The 7,334-nt window shown below is 41.9% G+C and overlaps 1 protein-coding gene across 1 annotated transcript in view; it reads right to left on the bottom strand.

The window, feature by feature from the left end:
* LOC127224284 (H-2 class II histocompatibility antigen, I-E beta chain) overlaps nucleotides 1–7,334 on the bottom strand; it is a 41,779-nt gene that overhangs the window by 20,565 nt on the left and 13,880 nt on the right. The gene's annotated exons all lie outside the window — the stretch shown is intronic.

Raw genomic sequence — 7,334 nt, 5'->3', positions numbered from 1 at the left:
GGGCTGGAAAGTTTTGATCAGTTTGCATCTGCAGCACTTGAATGGACATCGATTGTGCTGACACACCTCTTCTGACTCAGGCCAGCCTTGACACTGTCATTCTGCCTTAGGATGATTCAACCTGTGGGAGTCCAGTCCCTACTGTGGTGCCCATAGTGACTTCCCATTTGCTGAGGGAAAGGCCTCCATCCCTTAATCCCTTCCTGCTTTATCCTAAGAAAGGACAGAAGAAGTCTGCTAATCAATGCATATAAAATGTTTTTTAGGAAGGTGGTCACTAAACATAGAGTATGAATTACACTATATAAGCACAATAAATAAAAAAATGCTGTTTTACTTTGCCTGTCCAAGGCACCTGATTGCTCTAATAAAAAGTGGAATAGCTAATAGCTCGGCAGGAGAGGGATAGATGGGCCTGGCATGCAGGAAGAATAAATAGGAGGAAGAATCTTGGCTGGAGAGATTAAAACAGGAGAGAGAATGAGGGGAAAAAGAAGGAGATGCCTGGAGCCAGCCAGCCAGTCAGATGCCAGTAGCTAGATGGAGTAAGACACACAGAAGGGAAGAAACCCTGAACTAAAAGGATGATGAAGAGAAACAAGTTAAATTTAAAGAGTTAGGAAGAAATGGGCATAAAATAAGGCTGAATACTCATAATTAATATCGTCTCTGTGTCATGATTTAGGAGCTGGCTGGTGGCCTAAAAGGAACCCTAATACACATGTGTTCCAGGCCTTTTGTGTCTGGAGAGACTATTTCCTTGGAGAAATCCATCCCCTCTGGCTCTTACGATCTTTCTGACTCCTGTTCCACAGAGACCCTTGAACCTTGTAGAGGAAGCTTTGATGAAGACATTCCATTTAGGACTGAGTGCTCCAAAGTCTCTCCCTCTCTGCACACTGTCCAGTTATGAGGCTCTGTATTAGTTCCCATCTCCTGCTTCTATGCCAGGTGCTGAGAAAGGCACTGATCTATGGGTATAGCAACATATGACAGGAAATCATCATATTGCTTTAATCTTTGAGCAGAATAACAGTATTAGGTTTTCTTCTAGGTCCATGATCTATTTGAGGATCTTGGCCACATTGGCAGTGTCAGTTACGGGCTCCATCTCAAGGAATGTGTGTTACACTCAAGCAGAATATAGTTGGAATCTCCCATAACATCTATGTCACACATGAAGGAAGGTTCACTGTTGTAGGCCACAGGGATTGTAGCTGGGAGACATTGATGATTTCCTTTCTCCTCTGGTAGCATAAAGGGTACACACACAAACACTAGGTAGTAGGGCTGGACCTTCCCTTTTGGCAACAACTCAATTTCTCCATGTTTGAAGGCATATGTAAGGGTTGTCTTCAATAACAGGAACTTACCATCAGGTTGTGAAGAGCAACTGATAGTCTTGGCAATAGCCTGTGATGTTTGGGGTTTTCATGGAGCCCCTTCTCCCAACAACTCAACAAGATGTAACCTCCTGATACAGGAAATTTTACTTACTGGTAAAGGAGGTTTAGTTGGGGCATTGTCTATGCTGTTATTTGGTGACTGTATTAGTCAGGGTTCTCTATAGTCATAGAAGTTATGAAATGAATCTCTCTTTATATATAAAGGTGTTTTATTGGAATGACATTTAGGCTGCCATCCAGCATATCCAACATCAGGTAGCTATGAATGGAAAGTCTAAGTACCCAGTAGTCGTTAAATCCCTTAAGACTGGATATACCAGCTCTTTTTTATATGCTGGAATCCTGAAGAAGTAGGTTCCAATACCATTGATGCAGTGGGTGTGATAGCAAGGTGAGGGAAAGCAGGTACAATAAAATGTTTCTTCTTCTGTGTCCTTATTTAGAATCCCATCAGAAGGTTTGGCCCATAATAAAGGTCTTCAGGACTCAAGGTCTGATTAAAACATATGTCTTCCTGCCTCAAAGGTGCAGACCAGTAGTGGATCACCCACTTCAAACCAAGCACAAGATGTCTCACAGGTGTGCCTTCCATTTCTGGATTGTACTTCATTAGTGATATGGTCAAGTTGATAACTAATAGAGCAACACAGTGACTCTATTTATATTCCTTTCAAATATCAGTGTTCCACATATCAATATCTAATCATACTGTGAACCATGAGATTACATTATCTACTGGAAAAACCTGCTAGCTGTGGTATGGTTCAGCCCTAGCATACAACTTAAGTCCAAGAATTTTCTGCATGATTATTGTAAACAGAATTAATAAAATGAATCATAGGTTAAGAGTCAGAGGATGCAACCAGTTGACAGGAAAAAATAGAGAGTAAGGAAGAGTCAGGGGGACAGATAGAGAGATGCACAGGGAGTAGGAGGGAGGGACCTCCAGTTGGAGGAGTTTGGTTTGAGATGAAGGAGGAGAAAGCTCTCTTTCTGGGATGACATAGAAGGAATAAGCAGCTGGGTGCTTTCTCTGCCTCTTTGAGCTAGCAGGTTTTCACCCAGCATCTGGCTCCTGAATTGCTGTTGGTAAAATAGAACAATTGAGATTTAGTTAATAACAACAGTTGGTGTCCAAAGACGTGCATGCCTTCAGGACAGAGAAGTTGTGACAGTGGCAAACAAACTGAGAACTCATCAAATTTTTGTAAGACACCTGGGAAATTCTCAAGGAAAGAGTACATTAGACAGCTCGAGAATAGAAGCAGAGAATGAGAAGAGAAACGACTTAACTGAGGTTGACAGAATACTGATTATATTTACTATCAGTCTGGTAATTCATATTTTATCTTTAATAGCTGTAGTGGTTTTGTAGTGCAAAGTATAAAAAATGAATTTGTAAGATGCAAGCCTTAGAAAGACTTACAAATGAAAGTAAGAAAAATTCTCAGACACAGACAGAGTAATTTAGACAAGAATTTATTGTGCCACTGCACGGTGAAACAAAAGAGTGACCAAAGGTTGTTAGAGAATAACCTTGGTTTATCCAGCTTCTACAGAGGAACCACCCCGAGGAAACAGAAACTCCCACAGAAGGAGGAATTTAATGCAATCCTATAGAAATGTTAGATTTGAGGACATTTAAGGATAGCATGTCTTCACCCTTTGTGAAGGGTGTTAAATTCGTGGGAAGTTCAGAGCAGAATTATTTCTCAAGACTGAAAAGATTTGGTAACAGCAGTATCAGAAGCTGGTCCTTAGTCACAATGGAAAACGCGGTGGAAAGAGGAAGCTGGGGCTATAGAAAATAAAATAGGGCTAGAGATATTATTATTTCCCAAGACAGTTTCTAGATGAATGCTAACATGCTGAGTTACAAAGACAGCTTGAGTGGGATGACCACACCTTGGCACTATGTCCTTTAGCAACTTTAAGTGCTTGGGACAGGTTGAAGAATCAGGAAAGAGGTCTGAGTCATTTACTAAAATTATACAAGGCACAAAAGAAGCCGTCACTGATATTTTGCAAAGGTTGACTTCAGCTATAAATTGAGTAGTATCAGATCCAAATGTCAGATGAATATTAATTTAACCTTTGGCTTTTAAAAATGCTATTTAGCATTCAAAAAGGTGATTAGGCCTTTAAAGGTAAGTGCCCTTACATGAATGGATTAGAAATATGGCTGATATTAGATTTCACCTTTATGATGCTACTCTGATAAGAGAAGGAATTTCTAAAAAGTCTTAAAGAAAAATCAAAATGTCTGATGCTTTAATTGTGGTAAGCAAGGTCATTTGAAAAGGGAATGAGATGAGGTCTTAGAGAATGGAGTGTAACATGAAAAATAAAAACTTAGAGACAGATATTGGGGTTCAAGCTGAAGATCAGAAAAGCAAAGCCACCATCAACTACCTCTTTCCTCTACCACGTGCCAAAATGGGTGATCCAGTCTCCACGAATCCTCAGAGAGAAATTGCTCTCCCTGTCTGGACACTAAATCTCCACTTGAGACCCTTTGCTTCTTCCTTTTATTCCTCTTTTTGCCCAGCCATTTCACACCTGTCCCCACCTCCACAGTGGTGGGATTAAAGGTGTATGATCCCAAGTGCTGAGACACAGCCACAGAACAGCACCCACCTGTACCCGTATTCATAGTGACTCCCCTGATATTCCTGTATGATGGGGTATGTCCTTCTGTATATGTGTTTCTCTTATTGGTTGAAAAATAAAACACTGTTTGACCAATGAGTCCCTAGGCAGGACTAGGAGACAAAGAGAATTTTGGGAAAGTTAGGTAGAGGGAGCTCAACACAGAGTCATGATGCTACCAAAAGAGTAATAACATGCCAGGGCATTACAGGGTAAGCCACAGCCTCATGGCTATACATAGACTGATAGAAATTGGTTTATACTTAAGACAGAGCTAGCCAACAAGAAGCCTTATCCATTGACCAACCATTTTATAATTAATATAGAGTATGTGTGTTTATTTGGGGCTGAAAGGCAGCGAAACCCAACAGGACAAGGAAACAGCCCAGCAACACCTGTCAATAGTGTTTTGATTTCTTTTTATCACACTGTTTATGTTTATACCCCTCCTTATTGGAATTCCTCCTATTCAAAACTTTCCCTCTGTTAAAGAACTGCATTTGGATGGACCTCTTCTTTTTGTTTGTTTGTTTGTTTTTTGTCTCTATGAAAATGCTACTTATACCACCCCTCCTGTGGGTTATGGAGGTTCATATGGAATAGGTCATATTACACCTATTGTGATCATCAAATATTTGCAGTCAGTCAATGGAATTAAGAGCTTTCTCCTGAAAATTGTGATGGTTCTTTGCATCTATTGGTCCTGTGATGGTTGCAGCCACAACAGTGTGTTTGTTTGCCAATCCCAGTAATAGTTATGGGACTACAAAGTGAGGTCTCAGGGATGGTCTGTATGATCAGCAAAACTATTATATCACATAAAAAAACATTAGCAGAAGTTAATCAAGATGGATGGATTGAGGATCACAGTCTCACAAAATAGATCACTATAAATTATTGTTGTTGAAATATAATCTACTTTGTCAACAATTTCCTGGCATGTGTTGCCAGGTCATATTTTTCTATTGTTGGCCAAATTGATTAGCATAAGGACATAAACAAAATTTCTGAAATGACCTTTGAATGGCCATCATGGTTAAGATGACTTTTCCCTTTGCTTGGTCCTCTGTTAGCTATTTTTATAATTCTCCTATACTTGCCAATACTACTTAGAATGGCCAAAGATGTAACACATCCAATCCTGGCTTCCTATAGTCACTATTTTTCTTTTGAAAGATAGAGATAGAGAGAGAGAGAGAGAGAGAGAGAGAGAGAGAGAGAGAGAGAGAGAGAGGTGTACAGGGCATGAGGTCCTTGCACTCACAGATAACCATGAGAAAACCCAAGAATGTTAAAGATGAATAATTGTCTCTTCAAAGGAAGAGGCCTATTACCTGTTGTCCACCAGGAAGGCTGGAAACAGAGGTGGTTACTAGGCTGGTGACCCCTGCACTTTCTGTATGAGAGTACACACTATATCCTCCTCCAGGTCCCAAAGATGACACATATAGTCTATTTATAGAACCCATCTTCATGGAGGAGGTGAGATGTGCTTTGGAAAGAGTTTTGATGTAATGATTCCTTAAGATCATCACTCACTGGGATTGTGTTACACCAGGAGACTTTTCTCCCCACATTGTACTGCACTTAAATATGCCTAAAATAAACTGCCCAGTGTCAGTCTATGGAAGCGTGAACCAGCACCAGCTACTGAGTCGTGCTGAACTGGACTCCTTCTTGTCTCATAGGAATCATTACTCTTCTGGCCAAGGTCTTTGCAGAGACCCCCACAATCCTGCATTATGGGGGAGCTTTTGATTGCACCAAGAGAAACAGGACACTAATGTGGCCAACAGAGAAAACAGGACCAGCACACCAGGCCACTGTGACGAGCACTGATGGAGGGAAGCTAAGGTGGTCTTTCCTGAGAATTACATACTCACAGCCCAGGAACACAGGAGATTACATCAAAACTACATTCGTATCATTCTCATAGTTTATAACTGACAAGCAATTGTTTTTAGGAGTTAAACTTTTCATTTTGTATAGAATATTGTTTGCAGTGCCCACAGCAGCCAGAAGGGCACTGCAGCCCTAGAGCTGGAATTGCAGACAGTTGTGAGCCACCATGTGAGTACTGGGAATTGAACCAGGATACTCTGGAAGAGCAGCCAGTGATCTTAACCACTGACCCAGCCCTCTGGCCCCCATGCTTCTTTTGTAAGATAACTGGACTAAGACGCATGCCTGAACTGAAACCTCTATATTGCTTTTGTAAATTATGAATGTCAAAAGCAGGCTGTTTTAAATTGACCATTTTTTTTTATTTCCTTCAATATTAACTTAAGATAATCTTCATTCAGGTAAAACAGTGCAACAGTTGTCTCCAAACCATGGGTTGTCTAGTCTGAACTCCCCCACTGAAGGCAAAGCAGAGCCAGACTCTCCCCTTCTGTTGAGTGTGAGGAGGCAGAATAGAGGCTGGGTCCCTGAGGGAGGGCAGTCGCATTGGTTTCTGGGAACCAGGATCAGTCTGCACAGACCCTTGCTATAGACCCTGAAATTGAGTCATGAACCCACAGGACTGTTTTCACAGGAAGTAAGGGATAGCGTTCTTGTTGCTCTCCATACTGGGTTCAAAGCAAGCAGCTTCCTCTGGCTGCCTTGGAGTCGGTACAGATCAACTACTTCAGATGGGTGACTATGGGAATCACCAGACAGAGCCCAGAGCTGCCCTGGGACAGGATGCAGGAATACAGAGTGGGAAGGTCTGTGTGGCTGGCTGTGCAGCTGCAGCAGGGCAGTTACAGGGTCTGGGTAACAGACAGGGAGGGGAGGAGGGAAACACCTGGTGAGCACAGTCAGGACAGAGGATGAGGAGTCTGGGTGTGGCTACCTGGGCTGCTGGACCAGCACTGTGGAAGACCTCTGTGTTGTCAGCCTATGATCTCTGTGCCGCCACAAGGTACCGCCTGGACAAGGTCCTGACTCTCTCTCTGGCTATGTTGAGAACCACAAACCTACCTTGTTTCCCTTCCCTGCGACTCACAGCAAACATGTCTTGGTTTTCATTTCCCTTTAGGCTCGGTGAGGTGCCTGAGAACCCTGGTGCTCTGGGGAGATGGCAGCAGGCACACAGGGACGTAACCTGCCTTCTGTTAAAGAAGTGTTTATGTGTTCCCTCTTCTCACACAGCCTCTCACGGATTCCCTTCTTATGTGCATAAATGCCTGTGTTTGATATGATTATATGTTGGCTTTTAAAATTCAAATACAATTTCAAAAATAGTAAAATTCACAAGTAATGTAGACCGCTGAATTTATTTCTTGTATGTCACCT

The sequence above is a fragment of the Phodopus roborovskii genome, unplaced genomic scaffold (genome assembly GCF_943737965.1).
Source record: "Phodopus roborovskii unplaced genomic scaffold, PHOROB, whole genome shotgun sequence".
Classification (NCBI taxonomy): domain Eukaryota; kingdom Metazoa; phylum Chordata; class Mammalia; order Rodentia; family Cricetidae; genus Phodopus; species Phodopus roborovskii.
This window is presented reverse-complemented; position numbering and strand designations above follow the sequence as displayed.